General features: G+C 40.3%; 1 protein-coding gene and 1 pseudogene across 1 annotated transcript in view; one reads left to right on the top strand and one right to left on the bottom strand.

Annotated features, from left to right (window-relative positions):
* MOSPD1 (motile sperm domain containing 1) overlaps window positions 1-21,156 on the bottom strand; it is a 40,164-nt gene extending 19,008 nt beyond the window's left edge. Inside the window, exon 1 of the mRNA XM_006082066.3 lies at window positions 21,023-21,156. The gene's annotated coding sequence lies outside the window, so the exon portion shown is untranslated. The remainder of the gene's footprint in view (window positions 1-21,022) is intronic.
* The window catches only part of LOC102422826, a 58,870-nt pseudogene continuing 53,761 nt past the window's right edge, over window positions 16,742-21,850 (top strand).

Genomic DNA, 21,850 nt, shown 5'->3' with positions numbered 1-21,850 from the left:
TTAGTATGATGGATACATTTGTGTTCAGTGCCTTGTGCTTTGTGCCTTATTGTGTTGAATTTTGTGCCTTTAAAACAACACAGCAGAGGGAGAACTACATAACCAAAAACCTGGAAAAAAGAGATCATGGGGAGACAAAGAAACAGCCTGCATATGAAAGAAAAACAGGCATCACCAGAAAAGGAAGTAAACGAAATGGAGGCAATGGAGGCAAGCAACCTGTTAGAGAAAGAATTCAGAGAAATGGTCATAAGGTGGATGGAAATAATGGAAGACAAATTCAACAATATGTGTAAGAACCAAGAGGAAATGAAGAAGAACCAAGAAGAAATGAAAAATGACATCACTGCTAGAAAGAACTCAATAGAAAGCATCAACAGTAGACTAGAAGAAGCAGAGGACCTCATCAGTGAGCTAGAAGACAAGGTAGGAAAAAATACCCAAGCAGAGCAGCTTCTAGAAAAAAAAATTAAAAAGCAGGAGGAGAGCCTAAGAGAACTTTGGGACAACACGAAATGAAACAACATCCGCATAATAGGGGTGCCAGAAGGAGAGGAAACTGAGCAAGGAATAGAAAACCTGTTTGAAAAAATAATGACAGAAAACTTCCCTGATATAGGGAAGAAAAAGCTCACACAAATCCAAGAAGCTCACAGAGTCCCATACAAAATGAACCCCAAAAGACCGACACCAAGGCACATTATAATTAAATTGGCAAACACTAATGACAAAGCAAGAATCTTAAAAGCAGCCAGAGAGAGACAGAAAGTTACCTATAAAGGATCCCCCATCAGGCTAGTGAGTGATTTCTCAACAGAAACGCATCAGGCAAGAAGGGAATGGAATGAAATATACAAAGTCATGCAAAAGAAGGGTCTGAATCCAAGAATACTGTACCCAGCAAGGCTATCAATCAAAACTGAGGGTGAAATCAGGAGGTTCACGGACAAAAAAAGACTACGAGAATTTATTACCACCAAACCAGCAATGCAAGAAATGCTAAAGGGTCTGCTGTAAAAAGAAAAAATAGTAAGGGAAGAAGGAACACAGGGGTAAAGAATAAAAATGGTGACAAACAAGTATCTATCAATAATAACTTTAAATGTAAATGGATTAAATGCCCCAATCAAAAGACATAGGGTAACTGAGTGGATAAGAAAACATGACCCATATATCTGCTGTCTACAGGAAACCCACCTCAGAAAAAAAGACGCACACAGACTGATGGTGAAGGGATGGAAAAAGGTTTTTCAGGCGAATGGAAATGAAAAAAAAGCTGGGGTAGCAATACTTATATCTGACAAATTAGATCTCAAAGGAAGGACATAAAAAGAGATAAGGAAGGCTACTTCATAATACTAACGGGAGCAATCCAACAAGAAGAAATAACTCTGGTAAACATATACGAACCCAATATAGGAGCACCCAAATACATAAGAAAACTTCTGGAGGGGATCAAGGGAGAGATTGACAGCAATACAATCATAGTCGGGGACTTTAATACACCACTATCACCATTGGACAAATCCTCTAAACAAAAAATCAGCAAAGAAACATCAATCCTAAATGACTCACTAGATCAGATGGAATTAATTGACATCTTCAGAACATTTCATCCTAAAGCCACAGAATATACATTCTTCTCAAGTACACATGGGTCATTTTCAAAGATAGACCATATATTGGGTCACAAGCAAAGTCTCTTCAAATTCAAGAAGATAGAAATCATATCAAGCATCTTCTCAGATCACAATGGCATAAAACTGGAAATCAACTACAATAAAAACAATTCAAAAAAATCAAACACATGGAGACTAAATAGCATGCTATTAAACAATCAATGGGTTACCAGAGAGATCAAAGAAGAAATAAAAAACATCATGGCAACAAACGACAATGAAAACACAACAATCCAAAACCTATGGGATACAGCGAAAGCAGTCTTGAGAGGGAAGTTGATAGCTCTACAAGCCAACTGAAAAAAACAAGAAACAATGATAATAAATTACTTAACCCTACAACTCAGAGAGTTAGAAAGAGAGCAACAAGAAAAGCCCAGTGTAAGCAGAAGGAAAGAAATAATAAAGATCAGAGCAGAGATAAATGACATAGAGACAAAAAAAAAAAAACAATAAAAAAGATCAACAAAACCAAGAGCTGGTTCTTTGAAAGGATAAACAAGATTGATGAACCTCTAGCCAGGCTCACCAAGAAACAAAGAGGACCCAAATAAACAAAATCAGAAATGAAAGAGGAGAAATAACAACAGATCCCACAGAAATACAAAGGATTGTTAAAAAATACTATGAACAACTCTACTCCAACAAACTAGACAACCTGGAGGAAATGGACATATTCCTAGAAAAATACAACCTTCCAAAACTTAATCAGGAAGAATCTAAAAATCTCAATAGGCCAATAACTATGGAAGAAATTGAAGCAGTAATCAAAAAGCTTCCAGCAAACAAAAGCCCAGGGCCAGATGGCTTCGCAGGGGAGTTTTACCAAACGTTTAAGGAAGAACTAAAACCTATCCTCCTCAGACTATTCCAAAAAATTCAAGAGGAAGGAACACTTCCAAGCTCATCCTATGAAGCCAGCATCACCCTAATACCAAAACCAGATAAAGACAACACAATGAAAGAGAATTACAGGCCAATATCCCTCATGAACATAGATGCCAAAATCCTCAACAAAATCCTAGCAAATTGGATCCAGCAGTACATCAGAAAGATCATACACCATGACCAAGTAGGATTTATCCTGGGAATGCAAGGATGGTACAATATCTGCAAATCAATAAACGTGATACATCACATAAACAAATTGAGAGATAAAAACTACATAGTCATATCAATTGATGCAGAAAAAGCATTTGACAAAATCCAACACCCTTTCTTGATAAAAACTCTCAGCAAGGTAGGAATAGAAGGATCATACCTCAACATAATAAAAGCCATATATGACAAACCCACAGCCAACATCATACTCAATGGGCAAAAACTAAAACCATTTCCCCTAAAAACAGGAACAAGACAGGGATGCCCCCTCTCACCACTCCTGTTCAACATAGTACTGGAAGTACTAGCCCTTGCGATCAGACAAGAAGAAGAAATAAAAGGCATCCAAATTGGAAAAGAAGAAGTAAAACTGTCCTTATTTGCAGATGACATGATACTGTACATAGAGAACCCTAAAGACTCCATCAAAAAATTATTAGACTTAATAAATGAATTTGGCAATGTAGCAGGATACAAAATTAATGCCAAGAAATCTATGGCATTTCTTTACACCAATAGTGAACTTACAAAAAGTGAGACTAAAAGAGCAATCCCATTTACCACCGCACCAAAAAAATTAAGATACCTAGGAATAAATTTAAGGAGGTAAAAGACTTATATGCGAAAAACTACAGGACACTGAAAAGATAGAGGAAGACATAAACAGATGGAAGAACATACCATGTTCATGGATTGGTAGAATCAACATCATCAAAATGTCCATATTACCCAAAGCAATCTATAGATTCAATGCAATCCCCATTAAATTACCAATGGCATATTTCACAGATCTAGAAGGAACACTCCAAAAATTCATCTGGAATAAAAAAAGACCTCAAATAGCTGCAGCAATCCTGAGAAAGAAGAACAAAGTAGGTGGGATCTCAATACCAGATATCAAGCTGTATTACAAAGCCACTGTTCTTAAAACAGCATGGTACTGGCACAAGAACAGACATATAGGTCAATGGAATAGAATAGAGAACCCAGAAATCGACCCAAACCGCTATGCCCAATTAATATTTGACAAAGGAGGCAAGAGCATACAATGGAGTCAAGACAGTCTCTTCAATAAATGGTGTTGAGAAAATTGGACAGATACATGCAAAAAGATGAAACTAGACCACCAACTCACACCATACACAAAAATAAACTCAAAATGGATAAAAGACTTAAACATAAGACGGGAAACTATAAAAATACTAGAGGAATCCACAGGCAGCAAAATCACAAACATATGCTGAAGGAATTTCTTCTCTGATACTGTTCCTAGGGCAATGGAAACTAAAGAGAAAATAAACAAATGGGACTACATCAAAATAAAAAGCTTTTGCACAGCAAAGGAAACCATCAACAAAACAACAAGAAGGCCAACTGCATGGGAGAACATATTTGCCAACGATATCACCGATAAGCGTTTAAACTCCAACATTTACAGGGAACTCACGCAACTTAACAATAGAAAGATAAACAATCCAATCAAAAAATGGGCAACGAACCTAGATAGACACTTTTCGAAAGAGGACATACAGAAGGCCAAAAGACATATGAAAACATGCTCAAAGTCACTAATTATACGAGAGATGCAAATCAAAACAATGTGGTATCATCTCACACCTGCCAGAATGGCTATCATCAACAAATCAACAAACAACAAGTGTTGGAGAGGATGTGGAGAAAAAGGAACCCTTCTGCACTGCTGGTAGGAATGCAGACTCATGCAGCCACTGTGGAAAACAGTATGGAGTTTCCTCAAGAAACTAAAAGTGGAACTCCCATTTGACCCAATGATCCCACTTCTAGGAATATATCCCAAGAAACCAGAAACACCAATCAGAAAGGATATATGCACCCCTATGTTCATAGCAGCACAATTCACCATAGCTAAGATTTGGAAACAGCCTAAGTGCCCATCAGCAGATGAGTGGATTAAAAAACTGTGATACATCTACACAATGGAATACTATGCTGAGGTAAAAAAGAAGGAACTCTTGCCATTTGCAACAGCATGGAATGAACTGGAGAGGATTATGCTAAGTGAAATTAGCCAGTCAGAGAAAGATAAATACCACATGATCTCACTCATTTGTGGAATATAGAGAACTACATAGACTGATGAACAGGGACAGATCCAAAGACAGAGAAACAGCGATCAGACTATCAATCCCCAGAGGGAAGGTAGGGGAGGGTGGGGGTAAGGGGAAGAGATCAATGAAAGGACTTGTATGCATGCATATAAGCCAAACCAATGGACATGGACAACAGGGGGATGAAAACATGTGTGTGGGTGGGGGGAGAGGTTGGGGGTTAATGGGGGGATGAGGACACATTTGTAATACCTTAACCAATAAAGAAATTTTTTTAAAAAGGCCCAAGACCCAGCACTAGCACCAGCCTGCCTTGCTTCACAGCTGGGCCTTGCCTCCTGCACAGCAGCTCTTCCACTGTAGTTGAAGCTGGTCCTCAAAGCCAATTGACCTGAAGGTCAACTCCTCCCAGAGAGGCCAACAGCAATCAAGGCTCAACTACAAGACTGTGCGCACCCAGCCCACACAAGGGAACACCTAGAGTAACTGGGGAGGCTGAGCCACTGAGACCTATAGGACACCTACACAAGGCCACTCTACCAATTCCAGGAAACATAAGAGCTCTACCTAATACATAGAAACAAACACAGGTTAGCAGCCAAAATGCATAGACAAAGAAACATGTCACAAACGAAAGAAATGGAAGCAAGAAAACTACTGGATACAGAGTTCAAAACAATGGTTATAAGATTACTCAAGGATCTTAATGAGAGCTTCAAGGAACCTAATGAGAGCTTTAAGGAACTTAGTGAGACTTTCAAGGATCTTAGTGAGAATGTCAAAGACATAAAAAAGACCAGTCAGAAATTAAGCATACACTAACTGACATAAAATATAATTTACAGGGACTCAACAGTAGAGTAGAGGATTCAGAGAATCAAATCAATGATTTGGGATACGAGGAAGCAAAAAACAACCAATCAGAAGAGCAAAAATAAAAAGAATCCAAAAATATGAAGATAGTGTAAGGAGCATCTGGGGCAACTTCAAGAATACCAACATACACATTATGGAAATGCCAGAAGGAGAAGAGAGAGAGCAAGCTATTGAAACTCTATTTGAAGAAATAATGACAGAAAACTTCCCCTACTTGGTGAAAGAAACAGACTTACAAGTCTAGGAAGTCCAAATAAGAGGAACCCAAAGAGGCCCACACCAAGAAACAACATAATTAAAATGACAAGGGTTAAAGAGGAAGAATCTTAAAAGCAGCAAGAGAAAAGCAGTTAGTTACCTACAAGGGAGTGCCTGTGACTATCAGTTGATTTCTCAACAGAAACTTTCAAGCCATCATTTAGAATTGAGGGTTAGATAAATAACTACACAGACAAGAAAAAGCTAAAGGAGTTCATCACCACCAAACCAGTAATACATGAAATGTTAAGGGTATTCTTTAAGAAGAGGAAGAGGAAGAGGAAGAAGAAGAAGAAGAGAAGGAGGAGGAGGAGGAGGAGGAGGAGAAGGGAAGAAGAAATATAAACAATAAAGTGGCAATAAATACATATCTATCAACAATCAAATCTAAATATAAACAATAAAGTGGCAATAAATACATATCTATCAACAATCAAATCTAAATTAAAATAAAATAAAGAAATTTTAAAAAGCCTGGCTGGTGTGGCTCAGTGGCTGAGCATCGACCTATGAACCAGGAGGTTGGGGTTTGATTCCCGGTCAGGGCACATGCCCAGGTTGCGGGCTCCATCCCCAGTGTGGGGCATGCAGGAGGCAGCCAATCCATGATTCTCTCTCATCACTGATGTTTCTCTCTCCCTCTCCCTTCCTCTCTGAAATCAATAAAAAAATATTTTTAAAAAATTAAAATAAATGAACAAGAAATCTAATGAACAAAATAATCTGGTGAATAAAACAGAATCAGAGGCACGGAAGCATGGAACAGACTGACGAATCTCGGAGGGAAGTGGGAAGGGGGTGGGAAGAGATTAACCAAAGATTTTACCTATGGACACAGACAGTAGGGTGGTGAAGGCCTGGAATGGGGCAGGAACTGGTTGGAGGGGAGTAATGGGGTGAAAGGGGGACATCTGCAATACTCTCAACAATGAAGATTTTTTTTTTAAAGCCAAAAAATACTGTCAGTTAAAAAAAGTCATAATTCATACACTCTCCTAGATCATACTTGCCAGGACTGAATGGCAGACCCCGAACAATGGAAACAGCCCTATTTGCCTGCCTCCTTAGGCTTTTATTTTAACAACAGCTTGAACTAAAATTAACTATTAGATACTATCAGTAGGGTAAGCATCCTTGAGAAGACACATGCATCTGTAGTGTCCTTTTAACAAGGACGTTTTGAAGTCTAAATATAAAGATTCAAGCAAAACACCCGGGGGCTCAGACTTGTTTGGAAAAGTCAAGGCAGGGTCTGCGGCCTTTGGCAAGTTCCCCCTAGAGGCCTCTGACCTTTCAGAGAATCCTCCTTACAGACATTCCAACCAAGTCCCATGCTTCCCCACCGATCATCATGCTACTTTATGTCCATATTTCATAGCATGCATGTAGCTCATAACAGGGTTGTTTTTTACCGAGCTTAAAGGACCTTTCATCATTTTTTGCATTTTTTCATTCTCTTTGTTGTTGAAAGTATTACAGATGTCCCCCATTTTTGCCTATCGGTTTTTATTTGTAACATTTAACATTTGTATGATTCATAAGAAATTTCAAACTTTTTTCATTAATTACTTATACTGAATGAATAGGGTGGTGAAGGCCTGGGGTGGGGGCAGGCTAGAATAGGTCAATGGGGGGGAAGGGGGTCATATGTAATACTTGCAACAATAAAGATTTAAAATAATTATAAATATATGTAAAACTTGTAGTACTTACTCTAGGCCAGGCAATGTTCTGTTTGTTGTTTTATTAAATTAGGAAGAGACCAGATTAAGACAAAAAATGTCAGCAGGCCTCTTGCTTCTTAGTCCAGTATTCTTTCTGCTATACCAAAGTAATGATCCATTTGAATAAAATTAAACTAAGATTATTCTGAAAAGCATTTGATTACATAATTCTAATTTACTCTCAGAAGTTTAGTATCTTATTTTTATTTTTTCTAAAAAATATATTTTTATTGATTTCAGACAGGAAGGGAGAGATAGAAACATCAATGAGAAGGAATCATTGACTGGCTGCCTCCTGCACGCCCCCTACTGGGGACCGAGACCACAACCAGGGCATGTGCCCTTGACTGGAATTGAACCCGAGACCCTTGAGTCCACAGGCCGATGCTCTATACACTGAGCCAAACCAGCTAGGGTGGTATCTTGTTGTTTTTTTAATAGAAAATAATAAGCTAAAAAAAGAATAAGCTCTATAATTACTTTCTTTTTTGCTCCCCTATTTACTTTCTTTTTTAAATTTATCTTTCTTCTTAAAGGTATTACAGATGTCCCCCTTTTTTCCCTATTGACCCCTTTTAGCCCACACCCACCCCCTACCCCAGGCCTTTACCACACTATTGTCTGTGTCCATGGGTTATGTATAAATGCATATAAGTTCTTTGGTTAATCTCGTCCCACCCACCCCCAGCTTCTCTTTGAAATTCAACAGTCTGTTCCATGCTTCTGTGTTTCTGGATCTATTTTGTTTATCAGTTTATTTTGTTCTTTAGATTCCACATATGAGTGAGATTATGTGATACTTGTCTTTTTCTGACTGGCTTACTTCACTTAGCATACTCTCCAGGTCCATCCATGCTGTCTCAAAGGGTAAGATATCCTTTTTTACTGCTGCATAGTATTCCATGGGGTAATGTACCACAGCTTTTTTATCCACTCATCTACTAATGGGCACTTGGGCTATTTCCGGGTCTTAGCTATTGTAAATTGCACTGCTATGAACATAGGGGTGCATACATTCTTTCTGATTGGTGTTTCGGATTTCTAAGGATATACACCTAGAAGTGGGATCACTGGATAAATGGCAGTCCCATAATTTTTTCAAGAATCTCCATACTGTTTTCCATAGTGGCTGCACCAGTCTGCATTCCCACCAGTAGTGTACTAGGGTTCCCTTTTCTCCACAACTGGCCATCACTTTTCATCTGTTGATTTGTTGATGGTAGCCATTCTGACAGGTGTGAGGTGATACCACATTGTTGTTTTAATTTGCTTCTCACTGATGATTAGTGACTTATAATTACTTTCTTTGTAAGTTTGACTATTAGAAATAGAACATCCAAATTTGGCATTACTAAATAAAATTCAACATCTCATTCTAAAACTGTTAGGATGAGAATTTAGTTTATGATAAAAGGTGGAATATCTGATTTGTAGAAGATAGTTGAATTTGTACCTTACTCCTTATAAAATTTTAAAATTATGGCAAATTCCAAATGGATCAAAGTTTAAATGTAAAGAAATAAAACCATAGCCCAGTTGGTGTGGCTCAGTGGTTGAGCATCAACCTATGAACCAGGAGGTCAGGGCACATGCCCAGCTGTGGGTTCAATCCCCAGTGGGAGGCATGCAGCAGTCATTCGATTATTCTCTCATCATTGATGTTTCTATATCTCTCTCTCTTCCTCTGAAATCAATAAAAACATATTTTTTAAAAAGAGAAAGAAAACCATAAAACAATAGAAATCTTGGGAAATAGTTTCTTTTTTATAATTTAGGCTTTCTAACAACTAGAAACCAAAAAAATTTGGTAACTTCAACTATATTAAAGCTTTTAAAATTCTGCATGGCAAAATACTTACTAAGCAAAGAAAAAAGAACATTTTCAATTCATAGCATAGGCAATGTCTAATTTTCCTACTATATATATGGAACCTACAAATCATTACCAAAAGACAACTCAATATAAAAACGAGCAAACACTACAATAATTTATAGAAAAAGATATGCAGATTGTTCTTAAACTTGCGAAAGGTTGTTTAACCTCACCCACAAGAGAAATACCAACTAAAGCTATACTGATAAAAGTTTTTACCTATCTGATTGGCAAAAATCAACAAGTTTAATAGCACATGGTGGGAGCAATCAGGAATGTTCTTAACATTGATGGCATGGAGATAAATTGGCACATCCACTGTACCTGCCAAAATTAAATGTGCATACCCTCAAATCTATGTTCTAGTTCTAGGAATTTATCTGGTAGAAATGTTCCTCCTGTGTGAAATAGTGTATGTGAAAGGTTTTTTGTTTTTGTTTTTTCTTCAGCACTAAGGATTAAATAAAGTTTGTGAAGCACTCAGTAAGAGCTAGCAAAAGATTGGAAACAGCCCAACTATCCATTAATAGTAGATTCATTAAATAACACATGATATAGCCATGTGTTGGGATACCAGATATCTGTCAAGAAGAAAGAGGAAGCTCTTTGAATAATATGCATTTGGACTGATCTTCAAGTGTAGCATTAAGTGAGAAAGCAAGGTGCAATGCAGAGTGTAAAGCATGCTGCCGTTGGTGTGGAAAAGGGAGATAAAAGAATATGTAAACCTATTTTCTTGGAAATGGGTAAAATATCTCTGGAAGGATAGCCAGGGTTGCCCCTGGAGAGGCAAACTGAGTGGCCAGGAACAAAGGTGGGAGAGTTTTCTCCAGATGCCCTTTTGCATTTTTTGAATTCTGAACACTATGAATACCTATTCAAATTGTTACTGTTGTTACTCCTCACCCGAGGATCTTTTCCCATGATTTTTAGAGAGAGTGGAAAGGAGGGTAAGTGACAGAGAGAAATATCGATGTGAGGGACACATTGATTGGTTGCCTCCTGCTCCTGCCCCAACCAGGGCGGTGATCGAGCCTGCAACTGAGGTACATGCCCTTGACCAGAATTGAACCCAGAACCCTTTAGTCCACAGGCCGACACTCTATCCACTGAGCCAAACAGGCTGGGGCTCAAATTTTTTTTTAAGTTCGAGTTACACAACAACTCTCCTAGGGCCTAATTTGAAAAAGGTGCCAATTTTGAAACACAAGAAGAAATTTAGAAACAATTTGTGAAAAACCCCTTTTAATTGAATTTCCAATTTATGATCCTTTAATAACACTGAAAACCTTAAAACTGTGTGTAAAATAGAATGACTTCAATTAATTAAAATAATTTTGTGTACCACAAACTCATTGCAATGAGAAAAAAACAAAGGTTTATTTAAGATAACTTGCAAACCTGGAAAAATGTAAAACTTTTTCTTATAAAGCATATAAGATGGTTTATAAAGCTAACCATAAAATTAAAACTAACCACACAGACCAAGTGCTACACTCTTGGTTCTAACCTTGAGAAGTTAATCGTCACAGGTCAGAGTAGAAATTCTACTAGCTTTATATATATTTTGGCTTAGTAGAAATTCTTATTGTTTTAGTTTTTAAGCTTTCTCTTTACCACTTGAATATGTACGTATTTCCCCACAAATCATGAATAGGCTGTCTATTCCCTGGTCACTATAAATATTTTTTGAGCAGTTTATTTCTTTTCAGATCCCTGATTCCATTTCTCACATATCTTGGAAAAGATATGTTACCTCCTAAAGTCCAAACAGTGGAAATTAGGGAGGAATTAACACCAGGTCACCAGGGCAAATTCAGAGACTCTTCCAGCAAACCTAATGAAACTAACACCTGCCTTTAATTGATGGTTTTCTGGAGATTAACACTTTCTCTTCACTCCAGTCCACATTGCAAAACAATAAGGTACAGAAATTCTGGGGAGTGATAATACCAGCATACTAAGCCAATAAAATCTTAATGCAAATCCTATGTAATAAAAGCCTAATATGCTAAGTGTCCGAATGTTCGTTTGACCGTTCACTATGATGCGCACTGACCACCAGGGGGCAGACACTCCGACCTGTAGGTTAGCTTGCTGCTGGGGTCCAGCCAATTGGGACTGGGAGAGATGGGCTGGATGTGCCCTGGAGCCCTCCCGTGGTCCCTTCCCAGCCCCAATTGTACACCGGTGGGGTCTCTTGGTCTGGCCTATGCCCTCTTGCAATCTGGGACCCTTCGGGGGATGTCAGAGAGCCGGCTTCAGCCCAATCCCCACAGGCCAGGCCGAGGGGCCCCACCAGTACATGAATCCGTACACCAGACCTCTAGTTTATTTATAAGGTTGTTTTTATAAAAGCATGCACAATGTCAAAGAATGTTAGCTCCTGAGCCTTCTCATTTTACTGCTGAGGATAGCAGGTCCAGGGTAAGTGAGGGACTTACCAGTGTATTGATGGAAGGAGTCTGGTCACTACTCACACTTTCCTATTCCTCCTTGGTAAAGTGAGGATGAGAACTGCCTCGAGGGACTGTTGTGAGGAATATGAGGAAATGCTGGGAAATACCTGGCACAGCCTCCAAGTCCCAGACGACCCCCAAGGCTCGGGGGGCTGCCTTCCTGCTGTTGGCAACACGGGCTGCATGGTCCCGCTGCAGGCCCTTTACACTTGCCGTCCCCGCTCCAGTCATCATCTCCTTTGTGTCTCAATTCAAAAATCCTGCCTCCCTAATGCTAACATCCACACATGCCCTCATCTCTAAAAAATGTCCCTCCTTTTCCAGAGTTCTCAAAGGATGATCCAAAATTCAATTCTTGATATATGTTTCCTTTTCAGTTTTATAAAGAAAATATTGAGACAATTCCACTTACTAAGATGTGCACACTTTCTCTTCCTGACTATAAAATAGCTATGGTTGTCAGTAAATGTTCATTAAGTCATTAATAACCAAGGTTTATCTTATTTGTTCTCTCTGGACACCATTATTTTCCTCATTCTTCAAAGCCTAGTTCAAATCCCCTCTCTCTAAAGCCTTCTTCTACCATCCTGATCTACATGGATCTCACTGATTTTATTAAGTTTGTTAAAAAATATATTTTATTGATTTTTTACAGAGAGGAAGGGGGAGGGATAGAGAGTTGGAAACATCAATGAGAGTGAAACATTGATCAGCTGCCTCCTGCACACCCCCTACTGGGGATGTGCCCACAACCAAGGTACATGCCCTTGACCGGAATCGAACCTGGGACCCTTGAGTTCGCAGGCCGATGCTTCACCCACTGAGCCAAACCGTTTAGGGCTATTATGTTTTTTAAAATATGTTTTTATTGATTTCAGAGAGGAAGGGAGAAGGAGAGAAACATCAATGATGAGAGAGAATCACTGATTGGCTGCCTCCTGCATGCAACCCAGTGGGGGTCAAGCCCACAACCCAGGCATATGTCCTGACCAGGAATCGAACTGTGACCCCCTGGTTCATAGGTCAACACTCAATTGCTGAGCCATGCCAGCCAGGCTATTATGTTATTTTTAATTTCTTACCATATAGATTGGCTATTTTGAATTTTGTTTTGTGTGGATTAATTTTGACTCCCCAGACTTCAGGCATAGTGCCATATTGTTTTCCTGTGGGGTTTTAATTTCATCCTACATATACCCAAGCTCACTGTTAGGCTCTTAGCAAATACTGAGCTTATCAGTTAACCTACAGGTGTCTACTAATAATTGTCTCCTTCATCAAGTAACACCTCTTCCCCGTAAATGAACACACTTCATCTGAAGACAGGCAAAGGATCCCAATTAGAGGAACAGAAATCTATAGTGCAGTGATGGTGAACCTATGATACGCGTGTCACCTCTGAACTCATTTTTTGGTTGATTTTTCTTTGTTAAATGGCATTTAAATATATAAAATAAATATCAAAACTATAAATCTTTGTTTTACTATGGTTGCAAATATCAAAAAAATTCTATATGTGACACGGCACCAGAGTTAAGTTAGGGTTTTTCAAAATGCTGACACGCCGAGCTCAAAAGGTTCGCCATCACTGCTATAGTGGCTACCTTGCCATAGGTTGGGGTAAAAGGAGAACAGATGATCAGCACTTCCAGCTGTCTTTACCCATTCCTCCCCTCTCTTCCTTCTATCTCCCTCCTCTCCCATCAGCTCCTCTGGTTCTTCAGTGTCCAACTGGGCCAACAGTGTTTAGAAATACCAGGCTCAAAAAAAAAGAGAGAAAGAAATACGAGGCTCCAACATACCCCCATACCCTCGACCTTACAGGGAAACTGTGAAGCTGGAAGCTAGTGCTACAGGAAACTACCTTGTTCTTCCACCTCCCCTCCACCTCCACCCCCCTTGCACTAAAGGCACAGAAATGCAATCCTAAATGAAATTTGAAAGAAAACCCTATGTATACCACCTTGTGATCAGTTTGCAAACTACTCCCCCACCCCCCAATAAAGGCCTAAATACACTGAAATCCTCACACACACTTTCTACCATCAGTCCAGGGAGACCAGTACCCCCAAAATTTTATTATTTTCTGTTCCCCTCACTTTGGCTTGAGCAGAAAAAGATGAGACTGAGATAAACAGGGGAGTTTCGATATCTTTTACCACCATAGATTCAAAACTGTTAAGGCCACAGAAATCATCTTGTCATTTGTCCCTCCTTTTTTGAGAAGAGGAGGCTGTGATAAAAATCAAATGAAAAAAGTGAAACCTAGGTATTTTTATAATAAAGTGGTTCAAAGCTTGAAACAGACAGGGATGATTCAAAGTACAGACTTCCCCAGGAACTACTGACCCATTTCCTTGGCTTCAGAACACCAGCTACTTACTATCTGTCCCTGGTTCTTGTGTTTACTCTGATTAGGGTTACTAGCTCCACCTCCAGGCCTGCTCCCTTTTATCTGGGCACAGGGGCTATCTTCTTCCTCCATGCTTGGTGCAGTCCTTGCCAATGCCAAGTAAGTAAGAAATAGTTAAGAGCGACAAGTCCTTTTGCTTTACTCTCAATGGCATTAAAACCTCTATTTCCTTCCCGTTTCATAAACTCAGTTATCTTCCTCTTTGAGTTTCACTATCATCTATTAGTATTTTCCTAAAGCTAACTCTTATACAAGTGATGTTATAATATTCTCTTTATATTTTTTAAAATAGTTCAATGCTCAATATTAAATACTTTTGCGCCCTGACTGGTTTGGCTCAGTGGATAGAGCGTCAGCCTGTGGACTGAAGGGTCCCAGGTTCGATTCCAGTCAAGGGCATGTACCTTGGTTGCGGGCACATCCCCAGTAGGGAGTGTGCAGGAGGCAGCTGATCGATGCTTCTCTCTCATCGATATTTCTAACTCTCTATCCCTCTTCCTTCCTCTCTGTAAAAAATCAATAAAATATATTTTAAAAAAATAAATAAATACTTTTGCTTTTATAAATTTGCTAGGTTTTTTGTATAATTTGATCTTGCTAATGGGATTGACTGCTATAAATGATATGTAGTGATAAGCTATTACATATTCAAGATGTAAAGTTGAGCTCAGTGCATAGAGCCTCAGCCTGCCCACCGAAGGGTCCTGGGTTTGATTCTGGTCAAAGGCATGTACCTCAGTTGCAGGGTCCTCCCCAGCCCCGGTCCTGGTTGGGGCTCCTGCAGGAGGCAACCAATCGATATTTCTCTCACATTGATATTTCTCTCTGTCTTTCCCTCTCCCTTCCACTCTCTCTAAAAATCAATGAAGCCTTAGCCAGTTTGGCTTAGTGGATAGTGCATCGGCCTGTGGACTGAAGGATCCCAGGTTCAATTCCCATAAAGGGCACATGCCCAGGTTTCGCGCTCGATCCCCAGTAGGGGGCATGCAGGAGGTACCCGATCAATGATTCTCTTTCATCATTGATTTTTCTATCCCCCGCTCCCTCTCCCTTCCTCTCTGTAATCAGTAAAAACATATTTTAAGAAAAATCAATGGAAAATATCCTTGGGTAAGGATTAACAACAACAAAAAGGTAACAAAACAAACACAAAAAAAACCCACAAAAAAAAGATGTAAAGTTGAGTAGTGCATGCTTTAAGCCAGCGGTTCTCAACCTGTGGGCCGCGACCCCTTTGGGGGTCGAACGACCCTTTCACAGGGGTCACCTAAATACATCCTGCATATCAGATATTTACATTACGATTCATAACAGTAGCAAAATTACAGTTATGAAGTAGCAGCGAAAATAATTTTATGGTTCGGGGTCACCACAACATGAGGAACTGTATTAAAGGGCCGCGGCATTAGGAAGGTTGAGAACCACTGCTTTAAGCATTTAAAAAATAAGGATGTCCTCCAGTAATGTCTTTTTTAAAGATATTTCTTTTAAGCTAGTTATTTCCAACATTTGTTTTACAATATCTCAATGTCTTTGTTATTTCAAGATGTGCAATTCTCAAAGCAATATCCATATTAATTCATTATATGAAGTATGTATGTTGCTACATATAGTACTCTAAGAAGTTTTAGAATCACAAATTCATTCAACAAACATTGACAGAGCACTTATATACCAAGCACTGTGCTATGGAATGTGGGGAAAAGATGGAAACATGCTCTCACCCTTCAAAACTCGTCCAGCAGGAAAAACAGATACACATAGTAGTTAGAATATGATGTAGTAAGTGTTAAAAGGCTGACAGATATAAAATGCTCTGGTAGCATAAAGAAAGTAACAGTCTGCCTAAAACAGGAGTTTTCAGAGGTAGTGGAGAGGGATAAATTCCAGGAAGAATATGTAAAGATAGATGAAAGGGACTCTTAAAATTAGTTTTGGCATTGCTTATAGTTAAAAAATAGTATGAAAGAGATAAGCCAGGAAAGGTAAGCTGGAGGTGGATGGAGATAAATCTTATAAGCCAGTGGTTCTCAACCTTGGCTGCACATGAGAATCACCTGGGAATCTTTTTAAAATCCTGATTTCTGGGCCTCATTCTCCGGAAATTCTGTTTCTTTGTTATGGGGTGGGGCCACAACATTAGTAACGAAGAAACAGAATTTCCGGAAGATGAGGCCCAGAAATCAGGATTTTAAAAAGATTCCTAGGTGATTCTAATGTGCAGCCAAGGTTGAGAACCACTGTTATAAGCCAAGTTTGAGGGCTTTACACATGATTCTGGATGCCAGTGTTTCTCAACATGTGGTGCTGGAACAGCAGCAGCAGTTTCACCTGGTAACTTGTTAGAAATGCTAATTTTCAGGTCCCACCCTAGATCTACTGAATCAGAAATTCTGGGGTTTGCCCAGCCCGTGTGGCTCAGTGGTTGAGCATTGACCTCTGAACCAGGAGGTCACGGTTCAATTCCCATTGGGCTGGTGCATGCTCAGGTTGTGGGCTTGAGCCTCAGTAGGGGGCATGCAGGAGGCAGCCGATCAATGATTCTCTCTCATCATTGATGTTTCTCTCCCTCTCATTTCCTCTCTGAAATCAATAAAAATATATATTTTTAAAAATTAAAAAAAAATCTGGGGTTGGGGCCCTCCAGATGATTCTGATGCATACTACACTTGGAACCACTGCTTCAGGCAATGGGAAATCGCCATAGGATTTTAAGCAGGGAACTGACTGGATAAGATCTTAAGTAGGAAACTGATTGCCATTGACCAGTCAAGCACAGCACCTGACTATAGAGTAGTCATAGTGAGAAGAAAAAAGCTGTTGAATCACTGTGGCATAGAGAGATGATGAGGGCCTAGATCAGTGGTTCTCAACCTTGGCTGCACATTAGAATCACCTGGGAATCTTTTTTTTTTTTAAATGTATTTTATTGATATTTTACAGAGAGGAAGGGAGAGAGATAGAGAGTTAGAAACATCGATGAGAGAAACATCGATCAGCTGCCTCCTGCACATCTCCCACTGGGGATGTGCCCCAACCAAGGTATATGCCCTTGACCGGAATCGAACCTGGGACCTTTCAGTCCCCAGGCCGACGCTCTATCCACTGAGCCAAACCGGTTTCAGCATGGGAATCTTTTTAAAATCCTTATTTCTGGGCCTCATCTTCCAGAAATTCTGTTTCCCACCCCATAACAAAGAAACAGAATTTCCGGAAGATGAGGCCCAGAAATCAGGATTTTAAAAAGATTCCCAGGTGATTCTCATGTGCAGCCAAGGTTGAGAACCACTGGCCTAGATTAAGACAGTAGGAATGGAGAGGAAACAGATTTTAGAGATGCTTTGCAGGTGGCCCAAGTTCTATCAAGAGACTAGGAGAGATCCATACAAAGGTGTTACTGAAATGGCTTTTACATAAAAACATGTTGTACTCTTGTTGAATGTATTGACCACTAGATGTTTTAAGAAATGATCCAGAATAAAGGAAGGTCAAGAGCAACGTCTATGTTTTCCCATGGTGTCAAGAAAAAAGGGTGCCCTGGCTTGCACACGTGTCTCCCTGGTCTGCTTGGCAATTCTACTTCTCACTGTAAGTTAGTAAACTGGCATTCATATATTAACAAAGAAATCTTTTGAGTTTGGTTAGTGTGAGTCAATCCCTGAGATTGATGAATAATTTCTGGATGTGCTGGAAAAATTAAATTTCAAACCCTGAAAAGTTAAAAAAAAAATGTTCTGGTGATCTAACCAAGATACTACCAAGGTGAGGCCCTGCTAGAACCACCTTGTTTTTATTCTAGCTTCATCACTGATCACATAGTCCAGTTACTTCAGGAAAAAGTTGTAATGAGTGAAAGAATCAGACTTTGTACTATGCCATGAAGGTCAAGAAAGTCAAGTGGAACTGTTATTTCTGATTTTGGAAATAGGATTTAGCTGAGGCAATCTTTAATTTCCTGATGGAGAGGAGAATGAGAAAGAGAGGTACAGGTCAACCTATTCAGTAATTTCTATTTCTATTAGGACTCTGGATACCTCTTGTTACTTATTGAATGTTCTTTTAGTTGATATCAATATCTTGGCTTATTTGACAATCTTATTTTGGCCAAGAATAATTCCCAATTAAAAAAAATGCACTATTTTATGGAATTGGAGAACTATAAAAGACCCTGGAGATTAAGATAAAACTTTCATATTACAGATGAGGAAATGGAAGCCCTCAAAGAGCAAATCACTTAATCTGTTTATTGTAGCATTCTCCAGAATGCTACAGGGTGGCAAAACCAGATGAAGAGCAATACTGATAATCTCCTTTAAATTTTAGATAAGATTTTAAATTCCTCTATTTTTGCCCAGGCGGTATGGCTCAGTGGTTGAGCACCAATCTATGAACCAAGAGGTCATGGGTTTGATTCTGGTCTGGGCACATGCCCAGGTTGCAGGCTTGATCCCCAGTAGGGGGTGTGCAGGAGGGAGCCAATCAATGACTCTCTCATCATTGATGTTTCTATCACTCTCTCCCTCTTACTTCCTCTCTAAAATCAATGAAAATATATATTTTTTAAAATTAAAATAAAAAATAAATTCCTCTATTTTCCATTTTAAACTTTTTAAAAAACAGAAAAATAATAGCAAATTACTTACTTTATTTATCTAGTAGAGAATGGGGAAGTTTTCTTGGAGTTTCTTGTTTTATATTTTCAGGAATTGGAGTTAAATGTAACAAGCTCCATTAAAAAATATTTGGGGAGAAAATGTGCATGAACAAGTTAAGGGAAGAAACATGCATTATTTTATAAGCTATTTGTTCTATGTCCTATATTTGCCTATAAAAGAGTACCATTACACTGAATATTGTGCATTATATTTAATTATATATTACACGTAACGGGAATCTACATAACTACCTCATTTGCAAAATTCCACATTTTCAAATATACTGATATTTGAGCAAACCTCTTATTTTGAGAGTTCAAGTGCTTCAGAAACTCCCATCCTGTTTGGGTATGTAGACATTAACAACTTGAAAGGCACGTTTGGCCTCATTTTCCAAACTTCCAACTGCTTTATACCAAATATACCATGATCTAAAAGTTGGTGTCCACTCCCTATACAATATCCTGTATATCGCATCTTATAGTCAGATTTCCAGCACTTAGGAAACGTCGACAAGATTTTCAGCATTAAGAATATATTGCCCTGACCGGTTTGGCTCAATGGATAGAGCGTCGGCCTGTGGACTGAAGGATCCTAGGTTCGATTCCAGTCAAGGGCATGTACCTTGGTTGCGGGCACATCCTCAGTAGGGGGTGTGCAGGAGGCAGCTGATCGATGTTTCTCTCTCATCGATGTTTCTAACTCTCTATCCCTCTCCCTTCCTCTCTGTAAAAAAAAATCAATAAAATATATTTTTTTTAAAAAGAATATATTAAACCCTATGTGTGCCCTGCCTGAAAAAGTAGACTTTTCCCTGTCTGGAATTCACATTAAGAATGCAATGCATTCCTAAAGAACAGGACTGCTTTTTAGGCAAGATCCAAAAGATCCAATTTTTCAGGTTTGCGTCAATCTCATTTCCTTTCAAATGTAAAAAATCTGGGACTGTTTTCATCTAATATTTGCCCCCTCACCCCCCTATATGAGAGGTCTTTGAGTCTACTGGTGCAGAAATGCTACTACAGTCCGTAGAGGACAGATGTCAGTTACTTTACCCAGAAAGGGAAACCGCAGAGCACTGATTAAGGGCGGGAGGGCAGGGGAGAGAGTATCAAACGGTCTGTCCTAGGACTTCAGCTCCACCTGATTGGCCGGGCCCAGCCTTTCCAGCCCCCATCCCCACACAGGCCGGCTCTAAGCGAAACAGGTCATGTGAGCCTGTTTACAGCCGAGCAGCTGGTGCAACCATCAGGATCCATGCAGAGGTCCTGGAAGGGGGAAGCATACAGGCCACATAGCCCCTACACCCCACCCCCACCATTCTAAGAAGGCGTTCGTTCTCCCTCCCAGCCTCTCCACCCCACCTTCATCTCCCTCCAGCCACCCCAGGACGCCTCGCTCCAACCCCGCCGATTTCCTTCCAGTTGCTCAATGAGTGCACCAGTAGAGCTGGAGGAAAGAAGAAAGGCAAGGACGGTGTCACCCCGAACAGGGAGTCAACTTCCCTCCCCCAGCTCTCCTCAAAACATCCGTCAAAGAGTTCTCCCCAGAGTCGCATCCCCGGGGTAACCGAACTCTGTCTGGCAAGCACAGCAAGGTTCCCGAGCCTGCTGCCTCTGCCCGTGCAGGAGAAACACACACAGGAGCCGGCCAGACTAGGGGCTGGGATCCGCGTACTAGAGGGTAATTGAGAGAGATAGAGCAGAAAGAACCCCATTAGATTCCTTCTCTGCACCTCCCACCCGCATCCAGGCGCCACGGAGCCCTGCTGTCAGTCACTGAGCCAGGCTCTGGGTTTGGGGACTGCTCGTTCTTTCCACAGGGTCTCTCGGCAACGTAACTTCCACGTTTTCCCGAAGTCGGAGGAGTGTGTGACAGGACGGTGGGGGACTCTCACCTCGGCAAACCCGGCTCCAAGGCTGCGACTGCTCCTTCAGTCCTTTGTCAGCGTCTCTAGGCTGCACTGCCTGCTGGGATATCGGAGGACTCAAATGCCACCTCTCTTCGCCCTCTAGGACGAGAGCTGCTGTTATGAGGTGGGTGGGAAAAAGGAAGAAGAGGTGGAGCCGGGGGCGGGGCCTGCGCTGAGGGAGGGGCTTCCTTACTGACACCTGGCCTCTAGGGTTTCTTCCTTCTCAGGGCTCCAAACTTCTTCCTTCTGTCTCTAACCAGTCCCTCCCCCTCCCTCCCCTTCCTCCCTTCCTCTTCTTCCCTTTCCCTCTCTTCCCCTTTCCTCCCCTCCCCTCCCCTCCTTCCCCTCCCCTCCCATCCAGTCAAGGGCATGTACCTTGGTTGTGGGCAAATCCCCAGTAGGAGGTGTGCAGGAGGCAGCTGATTGATGTTTCTAACTCTCTATCCCTCTCCCTTCCGCTCTGTGAAAAATCAATAAAATATATTTTAAAAAAATCTAGTTGAATTGTAGGACACCCAGCTGGGGAAATGGGCAAATCTACACTTTAGAATTGGGGGAGCTGAATCTTACCTGGAAATTTTTATTCAGTAGGTTTAGGAAGATTCTGGGAATATGTTTTAACAAGAGCTCCGAGGGATTCGTTATCTTCTGGGAAGTTTGGGAAACCAGGAGAGAAAGCAAGATGCGCAGGAATTCACACTATAGGGTATGATCCCTAATACAGAGACTCAAACACACATACCTAAATAGTACAGAGATAGAGTTTTGAGTTGGAATAGTAAAATAGACCTTATAAGTGGAGAGCATCGATAC

The sequence above is a fragment of the Myotis lucifugus genome, unplaced genomic scaffold (assembly GCF_000147115.1).
Source record: "Myotis lucifugus unplaced genomic scaffold, Myoluc2.0 scaffold_2, whole genome shotgun sequence".
Lineage (NCBI taxonomy): Eukaryota > Metazoa > Chordata > Mammalia > Chiroptera > Vespertilionidae > Myotis > Myotis lucifugus.
Note: the sequence above shows the minus strand (reverse complement) of the source record. Positions and strands in the feature narration are given on the sequence as shown.